A 16,151-nucleotide genomic window follows, 5' to 3' on the forward strand; every position below is an offset into this window, starting at 1 on the left:
TCCAGATTCTGGAAGGCTTTCTGTTCTCGCTTGGGGGTTCGGTTGTCATTCTCTTCTGCTTTCCACCCGCAGTCGAATGGCCAGACAGAGCGCGTCAATCAGAATTTGGAGACATATCTGCGCTGTTTTGTGGCGGAGAATCAGGAGGATTGGTGTTCTTTTTTGTCCCTTGCTGAGTTTGCTTTAAATAACCGTCGTCAGGAGTCCTCTGATAAGTCACCATTTTTTGGTGCATATGGGTTTCATCCGCAGTTTGGGACTTTCTCGGGAGAGGGGTCTTCTGGTTTACCTGATGAGGACAGATTCTCCTCGTCTTTGTCTTCTATTTGGCAAAAGATTCAGGATAATCTAAAGAGCATGAGTGAGAGATATAAGCGTGTGGCAGATAAGAGACGTGTGCCTGGTCCGGACCTGAATGTTGGTGATCTGGTGTGGTTGTGTCATGGTCTTACCTCCTTGCTGTTCCCTTCGTTTGACATGTGCTGGCGGCCATCTTGGTTTCTGGGTTTTCTTGTAGCCTCCCACCCTGCGGCTCCTCCTTCCCACTGGGAGGAGCTGGATGCCTAGCTCATATATATAGGAGGTCTGTGGCTTCAGTTCCTTGCTTGGTCCTCCTGTGTTCACATGCTTCCAAGACTGCTGCTGCTTCTGGTTCCTGATCCTGGCCTCGTCTGACTACCCCGTTGGTTTCTGATTCCGGCTTCGTCTGACTACCCCGTTGGTTCCTGATTCCGGCTTCGTCTGACTACCCCGTTGGTTCCTGTTCCTGGCTTCGTCTGACTACCCTTCTGGTTCCTGACCTCTGTCTCCGCAAGACCCTGCTTCGGTTTAGCCATCCGTTCGGACTTTGCTACGGCTTGCTCTTCAATAAAACCTTCTTATTTTCCACTTATCTCTTGTTGTACGTCTGGTTCATGGTTCCATGACATTAGGACCAAGCCATGAATTCTGACGGTACAGGGCCACCCTCGCTACCTACGCTGGTTGCCAGACTTGATCAGCAGGATCACCTGTTGGGTCGGTTCGCTGTGGCGTTGCAAACCCTGCTTGAACGCACGGCTCATTTAGCTTCCGTTGCCGATGGGTCGGTTGTCGCTCCTGGGCCCGCTCCTACTGCCGCTCCGGTTGTTGCGCCAGAGTCTACCCTGACACCTGTTGCTGCGCCTGTGGTGTTTCAGGGTATGACCGGTTCTGCCCCCCTTCCACAGCGCTTTGGGGGAGAGCCAACTCAGTGCCGAGGTTTCCTTAACCAGGTGGGCATTTACTTCGAGTTGCTGCCACATGCCTTTCCTACTGAGAGATCAAGGGTGGGCTTCTTGATCTCGCTGCTCTCGGACAAGGCCTTGGCCTGGGCCAGCCCTTTATGGGAGAACAACAATCCGGTGGTTGCCGAGTTTTCCGGTTTTGTTGCTTCTCTTCGGAAGGTATTCGATGTGCCGGCTCGTGCTGCCTCTGCTGCGAAGCTCCTTATGTCCATCAGACAGGGTTCACGATCCGTAGCTGAATACGCCATCGAGTTTCGTACCCTGGCAGCAGAGGTGGGCTGGAATAATGAGGCTCTGGTCGCTGCTTTCTCTCATGGTCTCTCGGATGCCTTGAAGGATGAGGTTGCAGCTAAGGACCTACCAGTGGAGCTCGAGTCTCTTATTTCTTTCCTGATTTTGATTGACACCAGACTCAGGGAGAGACCTTCCTTTAAGGAGAGCCTGCGGAGGTCTCCTAACAGATTGGCGCCTACGTTTGCTGTCCCACCCGTGCCTCCCTCTCCTCCCACGCCTCCTGGGGATGACTTGTCTGGGGGTGAACCCATGCAGCGGGGGTTTGCTCGCCTGTCTGAGGGGGAGAGGGTACTCCGGAGACGCGAGGGCCGATGCATGTACTGTGGTCTCGGTGGGCATTTTCGGTTGGCATGTCCGAACCGTCCGGGAGAACGCTCGCACCTGAGGTCCTGTCGGGGGCAGATCTTGGGTGGAGTCTCCTCGTCCCCGGTTTCCCGTGTTGACAAACCACTGATCACGGTTGTCCTCTCCTGGGTCGGGGGCTCGGTGACGACCCAGGCGTTGGTGGACTCTGGTGCTGGTGGTTTGTTCATTGATAGAGTGTTCGTTGCCGCCAATTCCATTCCTCTGCAGCCTCGAGGTTCCCCACTGGCTCTTGAGGCGATAGACGGCAGACCCCTTCTGCCGCCACACGTGACTCATGAGACCCTTCCAGTGGGGATGGCCATTGGTGCCGTTCACAGAGAGTCGGTCTGTCTCCAGGTTATTTCGTCTCCACACTACTCGGTGGTCTTGGGGTACCCCTGGCTCCAGAAGCATAATCCGACTTTCGATTGGAGATCGGTCGAGATCCTCTCGTGGTCACCGCAGTGTGGGGCTAGTTGCATCCATGGGCCTGTCAAGTTGCTGTGTACTTCCTCGGACTCTCTGTTGCCTCCTGAATACGAAGAGTACCGGGATGTATTCGATAAGGTGCGCGCGGTTGCCCTACCTCCGCACCGCCCATACGATTGTGCCATAGAGTTACAATCCGGTAGCCGTTCCTCCTCGTGGCAAAGTCTATCCACTGTCGGTAGCGGAGAATGAGGCCATGGAGGAGTACGTGAGGGAGGCGCTTTCACGCGGACACATTCGCAAATCCTCGTCCCCGGCAGGGGCTGGATTTTTCTTTGTGAAAAAGAAGGGCGGCGAGTTGAGGCCTTGCATCGATTACAGGGGTCTCAATCGCATCACGATCAAGAACGCTTACCCGATACCCTTGATTTCCGAGCTGTTCGATCGCCTCAAAGGGGCCACGGTCTTTACCAAACTCGACCTGAGGGCGGCATATAACCTGGTAAGGATCAAGGCGGGCGATGAGTGGAAGACCGCGTTTAACACCAGGACCGGTCATTATGAATCCTTGGTTATGCCCTTTGGGTTGTGCAATGCGCCCGCAGTCTTCCAGGAATTCATCAACGATGTTTTCCGTGACCTGTTGCAGCAGTGTGTGGTGGTCTATTTGGATGACATCTTGGTATATTCTGCATCCATGGAGGCCCACATTCTGGATGTCAGACGAGTGTTGCAACGCTTACGAGAGAACAAGCTGTTCGGTAAGCTTGAGAAATGCGAATTTCACCGATCCCAGGTAACCTTCTTAGGTTACATCATTTCCGCTGAGGGGTTCTCCATGGATCCTGAGAAGGTTTCGGCTGTCTTACAGTGGCCCCAGCCCAGTGGGCTTCGTGCCCTGCAGCGCTTTTTGGGCTTCGCCAATTATTATCGGAAGTTCATCAGGGACTTTTCCATGCTAGCCAAGCCTCTCACGGATCTGACCAGGAAGGGCAGTAATCCTCAGGTCTGGCCGCTCGAGGCCATCCGAGCTTTTGAGGCTCTAAAGTCCGCCTTTGTGTCGGCTCCGATTCTGTCGCATCCCAACCCTGGGTTGCCTTTTGTCCTCGAGGTGGACGCGTCTGAGACGGGAGTAGGCGCCCTCCTGTCTCAGCGTAGAACACCAGAGGGTCCTCTGCTTCCTTGTGGGTTTTACTCCCGGAAACTGTCTTCCGCGGAGTGCAACTATCAGATTGGTGACAGGGAGTTATTGGCCATCGTGCAGGCCCTTAAAGAATGGAGGCACTTGCTCGAGGGCTCGGTGGTTCCGGTTCTCATCCTGACGGACCACAAGAATCTGACCTACCTCTCTGAGGCCAAGAGATTGACACCACGTCAGGCCAGATGGGCTCTGTTCTTGTCACGTTTTAATTACGTGGTCTCCTACCTACCCGGCTCCAAGAACATCAGAGCGGATGCCTTATCACGGCAGTACTCCGAGCTGTCCGGGGAGGAGTCGATTCCGACTACGGTCATACCCCCGAATCAGATCCTGGCCGCTATTCGCACCAGCCTGACTTCTCCTCTGGGTGAGCAGATTTTGGCGGCTCAATCTGGTGCTCCCTCTGGGAGACCCAACGGCAGATGTTTTGTGCCTGAGGAGTTGCGCACTCGGTTGTTGCGAACCTACCATAACTCCAAGGCCGCGGGGCACCCTGGAAAGAATCAGCTGTCCTGGGCGGTTTCACGTCTGTTCTGGTGGCCTTCTCTACGTTCCGACATCGCCGCATATGTAGCGGCATGCTCCGTTTGTGCCCAGAGTAAGTCCCCTCGGCACCTTCCGTTGGGCCTTTTGCAACCCATAGCCACCGGGGAGCGTCCATGGTCACACCTGGGGATGGATTTCATTGTGGACCTCCCTGCATCCCGAGGCCATACGGTCATTCTCATGATTGTGGATCGGTTTTCCAAAATGTGCCACTGTGTTCCTCTCAAGAAGTTACCCTCTGCACAAGAGTTGGCCTCGATTTTTGCCAGGGAGGTCTTCCGGTTGCACGGTTTGCCCAAGGAGATTGTGTCGGATCGGGGGAGTCAGTTTGTGTCCAGGTTCTGGCGCGCCTTTTGCTCCCAGTTGGGGATTCATCTCTCTTTCTCCTCGGCCTACCACCCTCAGTCCAATGGGGCCGCAGAACGATCCAATCAGGCCTTGGAGCAATTCCTTCGTTGCTATGTCTCCGATCACCAAGACAATTGGGTTGACCTCCTGCCTTGGGCTGAGTTTGCCAGGAACACGGCGGTGAACTCTTCCTCTGGGACGTCTCCCTTCATGGCCAATTATGGGTTCCAACCTGCCGTGTTACCGGAGGTATTCTCTCCCCAGGATATTCCGGCTGTGGAGGATCACCTTTCCGTCCTACGTGCTTCTTGGGTACAGATCCAGAGGTCCCTTGAGGTCTCTGCGCAGCGCCAGAAACTCCAGGCTGATCGCAGACGAGCGCCCGCTCCTTCCTACCAGGTCGGAGACCGCGTATGGTTGTCCACCCGCAACCTCAACCTTCGAGTGCCCACTCCCAAGCTGGCGCCTCGCTTTGTTGGTCCCTTCCGAGTGCTTCGCAGGGTAAACCCGGTAGCCTATGCCCTTGCGCTTCCTCCTGGCATGCGGATCTCCAACGTGTTTCATGTCTCCCTGTTGAAGCCACTGGTGTGTAATCGTTTCACTTCCTCGATTCCTCGGCCTCGTCCGGTCCAAGTGGGCAATCGTGAGGAGTATGAGGTGAGCAATATCCTGGACTCACGCCTGGTCCGCGGCCGGGTGCAGTTTTTGGTCCATTGGCGTGGTTATGGTCCAGAGGAGCGTTCCTGGGTTCCCTCCGCAGATGTCCATGCTCCTGTCTTGCTCCGAGCCTTCCACGCACGCTTCCCTCAGAAACCGTTCCTTACTCCGCGGAGGAGGGGCCCTTGAGGGGGAGGTACTGTCATGGTCTTACCTCCTTGCTGTTCCCTTCGTTTGACATGTGCTGGCGGCCATCTTGGTTTCTGGGTTTTCTTGTAGCCTCCCACCCTGCGGCTCCTCCTTCCCACTGGGAGGAGCTGGATGCCTAGCTCATATATATAGGAGGTCTGTGGCTTCAGTTCCTTGCTTGGTCCTCCTGTGTTCACATGCTTCCAAGACTGCTGCTGCTTCTGGTTCCTGATCCTGGCCTCGTCTGACTACCCCGTTGGTTTCTGATTCCGGCTTCGTCTGACTACCCCGTTGGTTCCTGATTCCGGCTTCGTCTGACTACCCCGTTGGTTCCTGTTCCTGGCTTCGTCTGACTACCCTTCTGGTTCCTGACCTCTGTCTCCGCAAGACCCTGCTTCGGTTTAGCCATCCGTTCGGACTTTGCTACGGCTTGCTCTTCAATAAAACCTTCTTATTTTCCACTTATCTCTTGTTGTACGTCTGGTTCATGGTTCCATGACAGGTTGTCTACCAAGAATATCAAATTGAAGGTTCCCTCCTGGAAGTTGGGTCCTAGGTTTATTGGGCCTTACAAAATCCTGTCTGTCATCAATACTGTTGCCTACCGTCTTGATCTTCCTCAGACTTGGAAGATCCATAATGTTTTTCATAAGTCTTTATTGAAACCTTATGTTCAACCCATTGTACCCTCGCCTTTGCCTCCTCCTCCGATTATGGTTGATGGGAATCTTGAATTTCAGGTCTCTAGGATTGTGGATTCTCGTCTTGTCCGCGGTTCTCTCCAGTACCTCGTTCATTGGGAGGGTTATGGTCCTGAGGAGAGGATGTGGGTCCCAGTGACGGACATTAAGGCCACTCGTCTCATCAGGGCTTTCCATAGGTCCCATCCTGAGAAGGTGGGCTCTGAGTTTCCGGAGTCCACTAGTAGAGGGAGGGGTACTGTCACAACCAGACAGCTGAGAAGCTCTGACAGAAGCCTTTCAGAACCTCCTCCTTGAGTTTTCTTTGTTTTGAATTTCAGTTCCTCATCTCGTTAGCCTCTCTCAGCTGTCATGTAGTTGGACTGATTGCATCCCTTTAAATTTTTCCCCATAATGCATTAGTGTGCGGCTTATACAACTTCCTGGAGTGTGTGTGCATGCTGATCCTATTTTCCAGCCTTCTACAAGATAAGTGCTGTACATTTATTTGTGATTTTCTGTTTGCTGGATCCCAGGTGACCCTGACTCCCTCCGTGTCTAGTGTAGGGAGCCGGTGGTCGTGTCCCCTCACTATTGTAGGGTGTTCAGGTGGTATATAGTCGAGGTACGTGGATATGCGATCATCCACCATTGGGATTTTCGCATAGGCTGAGCAGACAGGGAGAGTGCCAGGTCTTATGCAGGGGTCTCCCTTTTGTTTCTTAGTTTTGGATCCAGTGAGTCATATATTCATTTTGCATTGTCTTGTTTCCTGTACACCTTCCGTGACAAACATACAGTATATATGTACAGTACAGACCAAAAGTTTGGACACACCTTCTCATTCAAAGAGTTTTCTTTATTTTCATGACTATGAAAATTGTAGATTCACACTGAAGGCATCAAAACTATGAATTAACACATGTGGAATTATATACATAACAAAAAAGTGTGAAACAACTGAAAATATATCATATTCTAGGTTCTTCAAAGTAGCCACTTTTGCTTTGATTACTGCTTTGCACACTCTTGGCATTCTCTTGATGAGCTTCAAGAGGTAGTCACCTGAAATGGTTTTCACTTCACAGGTGTGCCCTGTCAGGTTTAATTAGTGGGATTTCTTGCCTTATAAATGGGGTTGGGACCATCAGTTGCGTTGTGGAGGTTCAGGTGGATACACAGCTGATAGTCCTACTGAATGGACTGTTAGAATTTGTATTATGGCAAGAAAAAAGCAGCTAAGTAAAGAAAAACAAGTGGCCATCATTACTTTAAGAAATGAAGGTCAGTCAGTCCGAAAAATTGGGAAAACTTTGAAAGTGTCCCCAAGTGCAGTCACAAAAACCATCAAGCGAAGATACTGGCTCACATGCGGACCGCCCCAGGAAAGGAAGACCAAGAGTCACCTCTGCTGCAGAGGATAAGTTCATCCGAGTCACCAGCCTCAGAAATCGCAGGTTAACAGCAGCTCAGATTAGAGACCAGGTCAATGCCATACAGAGTTCTAGCAGCAGACACATCTCTAGAACAACTGTTAAGAGGAGACTGTGTGAATCAGGCCTTCATGGTAGAATATCTGCTAGGAAACCACTGCTAAGGACAGGCAACAAGCAGAAGAGACTTGTTTGGGCTAAAGAACACAAGGAATGGACATTAGACCAGTGGAAATCTGTGCTTTGGTCTGATGAGTCCAAATTTAAGATCTTTGGTTCCAACCACCGTGTCTTTGTGCGACGCAGAAAAGGTGAACGGATGGACTCTACATGCCTGGTTCCCACCGTGAAGCATGGAGGAGGAGGTGTGATGGTGTGGGGGTGCTTTGCTGGTGACACTGTTGGGGAAGGCATACTGAACCAGCATGGCTACCACAGCATCTTGCAGCGGCATGCTATTCCATCCAGTTTGCGTTTAGTTGGACCATCATTTATTTTTCAACAGGACAATGACCCCAAACACACCTACAGGCTGTGTAAGGGCTATTTGACCATGAAGGAGAGTGATGGGGTGCTGCGCCAGATGACCTGGCCTCCACAGTCACCGGACCTGAACCCAATCGAGATGGTTTGGGGTGAGCTGGACCGCAGAGTGAAGGCAAAAGCATCTCTGGGAACTCCTTCAAGACTGTTGGAAGACCATTCAGGTGACTACCTCTTGAAGCTCATCAAGAGAATGCCAAGAGTGTGCAAAGCAGTAATCAAAGCAAAAGGTGGCTACTTTGAAGAACCTAGAATATGACATATTTTCAGTTGTTTCACACTTTTTTGTTATGTATTCCACATGTGTTAATTCATAGTTTTGATGCCTTCAGTGTGAATCTACAATTTTCATAGTCATGAAAATAAAGAAAACTCTTTGAATGAGAAGGTGTGTCCAAACTTTTGGTCTGTACTGAATGTATGTATGTATGTTCCGCGATCACTCAAAAACGCAACCATCTATTTCAACTAAACTTGGTATACACATCCCTTGCTACCTGGAAAGAAATCTTGTGGGGGTCACAGCTCTCTAGGACGTACTGTTCCTGAGATATTCCCAAAAAATGACCTTCATTAGCCAATACAAGCCTGCAAGTCTTTCTCTTCATATCCCAACTGCCATACATACTGTCACATGTCCCTTATCAGCCAATAGAAGCTCGCAGGCCCTTAATCTCCACATACACACAGTTTTTCTCCAGGTTTCCATAACAACCCAGGCATTTTTCTTCACTGCTGCAGGTCAACTTTAGGCTAAGGCTACACAACGACATGTGCCACGCAACAATAAGTCGCACGGCACAACTACACTGCTGTGTCGCACAACAATGATGGTCTATGGTGTTGCACTGCGACATGTGAAATGCTGCGACGCGACAGTCGCGGAAAAATCCATCTTGGACAAAATCGTGTTGAGACAAAATGTCGCACGACATGTCGTCGTGTAGCCCTAGTGTTAAAGGGGCGGGCACTGTGGAGGTCACTGTTAAAGAAGTGTTCACTGTGGATGTTACTGTTAAGGGGGCAGGGCGCTGTAGAGGTCACTGTTAAAGGGGCGGGCACTGTGGAGGTCACTGTTAAAGAAGTGTTCACTGTGGATGTTACTGTTATGGGGGCAGGCCGCTGTGGAGGTCACTGTTAAGGGGTCAGGGGCCACTATTAAAGGGGCAACTGCTGTGGAGGTCACTGTTAAGGCAGCGGGGTACTGTGGAGGTCACTGTTAAGGGGGTGGGTCCCTAAGGAGGTCACTGTCAAGGGAGTGGGGTTCTGTGAAACTCGCTGTTAAAGGGGCAGGCTGCTGTGAAGGTCAAAGTTAAGGGGATGGGCAGCTGTGGAGGTCCCATTTTAAAGTGGCGGGGCACTGAGGGGGGTCAGTGTTAAGGGGTGGTGGACTGTGGAGTTCACTGTTAAAGGGGCGGGATGCTGTAGAGGCAGGGGCGTAGCGTGAGGGGGGGCGTTGCCCCGGGCGCCAAACTGCAGGGGGGCACTCTGGCGCCGGCAGATAAGGCTAATAGTAAAAGTTAGTTTTTCAGGGCGTCTCTCTCTCTGCCGGAGTGCCGGGCCCTGCGCAACGGCCTGAAAGCTGTTTGATAGCGCGCCGCGCCCAGATGATTCATTTGTGCGGTGCGGGCGTGGCGCACTTCAGTTTGTTAACTTAACATACATAGGGTCGGGATAGGCAATCAGGCTGGCCTGGCTCCCTCCGGCTCCACCCACTTTCCAGGCGGGAAACACAGTGCGGGAGCCAGAGCCAGCAGAAGGCACTGCCAGTTGCCCAGTAGAAGATTGCCAGGAGCAGGAGGCGGCGGCGGAAGACTGATGTCACCACTAGACATCTGAGAAGCTCTGTCAGACGTTCTTCAGAACCTCCTGCTTGAGGTTCCTTTTGTTTTGCTTTCGTTTTCTCATCTCGTTAGCCTCTATAAGCTGTCATGTAGTTGCACTGATTGCATCCCTTTAAATCCCTTCCCATACTGCATCACTTTGCGGTTTATACAACTTCCTGGAGTGTGTGCATGCTGGATGCTACTACTGAGTCATCTACAGATAAGTTTTGTTCATTAATTTGTGTTTTCCTGTTTGCTGGATCCCAGGTGACCCTGACTCCCTCCGTATCAAGTGTAGGGAGCCGGTGGTCGTGTCCCCTCACTATTATAGGGTGTTCAGGTGTTATACAGTCGAGGAACGAGGATATGCGATCATCTACCATTGAGATTTTTGCATAGGCTGAGCAGTTAGGGAGAGAGCCAGGTCTGTTGCAGGGCTCTCCCTTTGGTTCCTTAGTTTTGGATCCAGTCAGTCGGATCTTCATTTTGTGTCTTCTAGTTTTCTGTACTTCTTCCGTGACATTATAAACCGCCAAAACCGTCTTAAGCATGAATCCGGTTTCAACCTTGATTGACCGCATGCAGGGTCTTTCACTGGAGGTAGCAGATCTCCGGAAAACTGTCTCTCAGTTTGAGGTGACCGTTTCTGCTTGCGTTCATGGAATTTGTTCTGAGCCTAAAATCTCGCTTCCGGATACGTTCTCCGGGGGTAGTGAGAATTTTGTTCGTTTTAGAGAGGCTTGCAAACTCCATTTTCGCCTACTTCCCCATTCCTCTGGTGATGAGGAGCGGAGGGTGGGGATCATCATCTCGCTGCTCAGGGATAACGCTCAGTCCTGGGCCTTTTCACTGCCGCTGGGGGCACGGCCCCTTTGTTCATTGGATGAATTTTTTTTAGCCCTGGGTCAGATATATGATAATCCGGATCGTATTGCTCTGGCTGAGTCTAGACTACGTCTTTTATGCCAGGGTAAACAGTCCACAGAGATATACTGTTCAGAATTTCGGAGATGGGCAGCTGATACTGGTTGGAATGATGCTGCACTCCGAAGTCAATTTTGCCATGGTCTTTCAGAGGAATTGAAAGATGCATTTGCCTTTCATGAGAGACCTTGGACACTGCCATGTCTCGGGCCGTTCGTATTGACAGGCGTCTTAGAGAGAGAGGAGAGATAACTCCTTCCTGTCATACTCAGTCCAAGGACAGTGCGGCGGTCTCATTCAGTGCACATGGGTCTCAGTCGCTCTCAATCCCTTCTGAGCAGGAGCCCATGCAGCTGGGTTTGCTTGCCTATGACAATAGAAGATTCAGCTCTCATAGGAAGGTTTGTTTCTGTTGTGGAGGTATAAATCATTTGGCAAATGTTTGTCCCTCTAGGAGATTCAGGCAGTTTTTTGAGAGTAAGAAAGAAACAAAAAGAAAAAAATCCTCTAAAAACGTTCCATCTGTTACTATTGGCAAGGTTGATGCGGAAATTGAAGGTTTTCCGTTTGCTTGTAGTTCCCGTTTTGTCCTACCTGCCAGGGTGGCGCTAGAGAGCAAGAACATTTTTTTGTGAGATTTTTGTAGATAGTGGAGCAGCTGTCAATCTCATTGATAATCAATTTGCTATAACTCATGGTTTCCAGGTATGCATTTTGGGAAAGGATATACCTGTTTTTGCTATTGATTCCGTTTCACTTTCTCAGAAATCATTAAAGAGCATAGTTCACAATATCCGTTTAATTGTGAGTGATACTCATGTTGAGGATGTGTCATGTTTCGTCCTAAGCGGGTTGCCTACTCCTCTAGTGTTGGGGCTACCCTGGCTCACTAAACAGAACCCCACCATTGATTGGCAAGCGAGGCAAATAAATGGTTGGAGTGACTTTTGCAGAGAGAATTGCCTCACGACATCTGTTTCTGAGGTTTCTACTAAGACTGTACCATCTTTTCTCTCTGAATTTTCGGATGTGTTTTCTGAGAGTGGTGTTCAGGAATTACCCCCTCACAGGGAGTACGATTGCCCTATTAATCTCACCCCAGGCGCCAAGCTTCCTAAATCTCGTTTATACAATCTCTCCCATCTCTGAGAGCCTGAGAAAGGGACACATACGACCCTCGAAGTCACCTGTTGCCGCTGGTTTTTTCTTTGTTAAGAAAAAAGATTGTTCTTTAAGACCATGTCTGGATTTCAGGGAGCTGAACAGTATCACAATTCGTGACCCTTATCCGCTTCCTCTGATCCCGGACCTGTTTAACCAGATTTCAAAACTCATAAGGACCACCTACGTCAGGTCTTGCCCATCCTGCGGGAGAATAAGGCTACTTTCACACTAGCGTTCTGCTTTCCGCTCGTGAGCTCCGTTTGAAGGAGCTCACGAGCGGAGCAGAACGCTTCCGTCCAGCCCTGATGCAGTCTGAATGGATGCGGATCTGCTCAGACTGCATCAGTCTGGCGGCGTTCAGCCTCCGCTCCGCTCGCCTCCGCACGGCCAGGCGGACAGCTGAACGCTGCTTGCAGCGTTCAGCTGTCCGCCTGGCCGTGCGGAGGCGTGCGGATCCGTCCAGACTTACAATGTAAGTCAATTGGAACGGATCCGCTTGAAGTTGACACCATATGGCTCAATCTTCAAGCGGATCCGTCCCCCATTGACTTTACATTGAAAGTCTGAACGGATCCGCTCAGGCTACTTGCGCACTTAGAAATTTTTCTAAGTTATTAATGCAGACGGATCCGTACTGAACGGAGCCTCCGTCTGCATTAATATGATCGGATCCGTTCAGAACGGATCCGATCATGTGCAAGTGTGAAAGTAGCCTAAATTGTACGCTAAACTGGAAAAATGTATGTTTGCGGTTCCAGAAATTCAATTTCTGGGGTTTCTTCTCTCCGCTTCTGGTTTTCGCATGGACCCCAAAAAGGTCTGCGCTGTGCTTGAGTGGGAGCTTCCTGAGAATCAGAAGGCGCTGATGCGTTTTTTGGGTTTTGCCAATTATTACAGGAAGTTTATTTTGAATTATTCCTCTGTTGTTAAACCACTCACTGATATGACTAGAAAGGGGGTAGATTTTTCCTCCTGGTCGGTAGAGGCGCGTAAGGCCTTTTCTAGTATCAAGGAGAGTTTTGCTTCCGCTCCCATCTTGGTACAACCTGATATTTCTCTGTCCTTCATAGTTGAGGTGGACGCTTCTGAGGTGGGTGTGGGTGCGGTCTTGTCTCAGGGTTCCTCTCCTGCCAAATGGCGACCGTGTGCCTTTTTCTCGAAGAAACTCTCCTCCGCAGAGAGAAATTACGATGTGGGAGATAGGGAGTTGTTGGCTATCAAGTTAGCTTTTGAGGAATGGCGCCATTGGCTAGAGGGAGCCAGACACCCTATTACCGTGTTTACTGACCATAAGAATCTGGCCTACTTGGAGTCAGCCAAGCGTCTGAACCCGAGACAGGCCAGATGGTCTTTGTTCTTTTCAAGGTTTAATTTTGTTGTTACGTTCCGCCCTGGGGTTAAGAATGTGAAGGCGGATGCCCTGTCACGTTGTTTTCCGGGAGGTGGGAATTTTGAAGACCCGGGTCCCATTTTGGCTGAAGGTGTGGTGGTCTCTGCTCTTTATCCTGAATTGGAGGCAGAGGTTCAGGTAGCCCAGTCAGAGGCTCCTGATCTTTGTCCTCCTGGGAGGTTGTTTGTGCCTCTCGCTTTAAGACACAAGATTTTTAAGGAGCACCACGATACTGTCCTTGCTGGGCACCCGGGGGCAAGAGCCACAGTGGATCTCATCGCTCTGAGATTCTGGTGGCCGGCGCTTCGTAAGTCAGTTGAGGGTTTTGTGGCAGCCTGCGAGACCTGCGCTCGTGCCAAGGTCCCTCATTCACGGCCATCAGGTCCTCTCCTTCCGTTACCCATGGACACATCTGTCCATGGAATTCATTACGGACCTGCCTCGTTCCTCGGGGAAGACTGTGATTCTGGTGGTGGTGGACCGTTTTAGCAAAATGGTGCATTTCATTCCTTTTCCTGGCTTGCCCAATGCTAAGACGCTGGCGCAGGCATTTATTGATCACATTGTCAAATTGCATGGTATTCCTTCAGACATAGTCTCTGATAGGGGCACGCAGTTTGTTTCCAGATTCTGGAAGGCTTTCTGTTCTCGCTTGGGGGTTCGGTTGTCATTCTCTTCTGCTTTCCACCCGCAGTCGAATGGCCAGACAGAGCGCGTCAATCAGAATCTGGAGACATATCTGCGCTGTTTTGTGGCGGAGAATCAGGAGGATTGGTGTTCTTTTTTGTCCCTTGCTGAGTTTGCTTTAAATAACCGTTGTCAGGAGTCCTCTGATAAGTCACAATTTTTTGGTGCATATGGGTTTCATCCGCAGTTTGGGACATTCTCTGGAGAGGGGTCTTCTGGTTTACCTGATGAGGACAGATTCTTCTCGTCTTTGTCATCTATTTGGAAAAAGATTCAGGATAATCTAAAGAGCATGAGTGAGAGATATAAGCGTGTGGCAGATAAGAGACGTGTGCCTGGTCCGGACCTGAATGTTGGTGATCTGGTGTGGTTGTCTACTAAGAATATCAAATTGAAGGTTCCCTCCTGGAAGTTGGGTCCTAAGTTTATTGGGCCTTACAAAATCTTGTCCGTCATCAATCCTGTTGTCTACCGTCTTGATCTTCCTCAGACTTGGAAGATCCATAATGTTTTTCATAAGTCCTTATTAAAACCTTATGTCCAACCCATTGTACCCTCGTCTTTGCCTCCTCCTCCGATTGTGGTTGATGGTAATCTTGAATTTCAGGTCTCTAGGATTGTGGATTCTCGCGTTGTCCGCGGTTCTCTCCAGTACCTCGTTCATTGGGAGGGTTATGGTCCTGAGGAGAGGATGTGGGTCCCAGTGACGGACATTAAGGCCACTCGTCTCATCAGGGCTTTCCATAGGTCCCATCCTGAGAAGGTGGGCTCTGAGTGTCCGGAGTCCACTCGTAGAAGGAGGGGTACTGTCACCACCAGACATCAGAGACGCTCTGTCAGACATTCTTCAGAACCTCCTGCTTGAGGTTCCTTTTGTTTTGCTTTCGTTTTCTCATCTCGTTAGCCTCTCTCAGCTGTCATGTAGTTGCACTGATTGCATCCCTTTAAATCCCTTCCCATACTGCATCACTTTGCGGTTTATACAACTTCCTGGAGTGTGGGCATGCTGGATGCTACTACTGAGTCTTCTACAGATAAGTTTTGTTCATTCATTTGTGTTTTCCTGTTTGCTGGATCCCAGGTGACCCTGATTCCCTCCGTATCAAGTGTAGGGAGCCGGTGGTCGTGTCCCCTCACTATTATAGGGTGTTATACAGTCGAGGAAGTTGAGGAACGAGGATATGTGATCATCTACCATTGAGATTTTTGCATAGGCTGAGCAGTTAGGGAGAGAGCCAGGTCTGTTGCAGGGCTCTCCCTTTGGTTCCTTAGTTTTGGATCCAGTCAGTCGGATCTTCATTTTGTGTCTTCTAGTTTTCTGTACACCTTCCGTGACAACTGAGTCCTTTCAGACTCCAGTCCAGAGAGAACTGTTTAGTCAGTCAGTCACTGACCAGTCAGCCTGAGTGAGCCCTGAGCCTAGAGTCCAGACTACAGAGCAGAGGTAGGGGGGAGCCAGGCAGCTGCTGCCCCACGCCGCTGAGGCTGAGTAACTGTTAGTGTCACTGTCATGTCAGTGATTAAGTTGGATGACCATGTCACCATTTACTGCCTATCTAAAGTACGTTAAAAACACTTTATTTGATAATGTTAAAAATATAAAATCTCCACATGAATAGGCTGATAAGGTGAACTGGAATATTTCAGACTATTTATATGCTGGTTCCTAGTAACACCCTACCACAAAGACTCCTTTATATTTAGGAGTATATGGATAATGGAAAAAATCCTCTAGTGATCTTACAGGGATATTTTTGCACTACATATACGGGGCTGTAAACCCCTTGGTAAGTGCTGTATAGGATCTCACACTTAGAAGATTAATTCCTAATAGGCTCAGTATGGAAGCGAGAGTCAGTCTTCATGTATTTCTGTACTGCAGTCTAATGCTCGACGCGTTTCCCTATCTGACTATTGTTGGTATTTCATCAGGAGCATTAGACCAAAATCATAATTTTTGAGCAGTACGTCTACAACATTATCATATTCAAGTGAATTAGTGACCATGTCACCATGAATGATGACCTCCCTGAGTCTGTGTGTGTGGGGGGGGGGGGGGGGGGGTAGTGGCTGGTGGGTTTACAGTGTGCACCACTGCCTGGGCATGCAATAATAAGGGTAATAAATCAGTGAGTGAAGTGCCAGAGCTCTGCCAGGCCAAATAGGTGGCATGGCAGTCTGGCATTCATGGTTCTGATGTGGCAGGATAACGGTAGAGAGGCACTGAGAC

This window comes from Bufo gargarizans, chromosome 5 (assembly GCF_014858855.1).
Source record: "Bufo gargarizans isolate SCDJY-AF-19 chromosome 5, ASM1485885v1, whole genome shotgun sequence".
Taxonomy (NCBI): domain Eukaryota; kingdom Metazoa; phylum Chordata; class Amphibia; order Anura; family Bufonidae; genus Bufo; species Bufo gargarizans.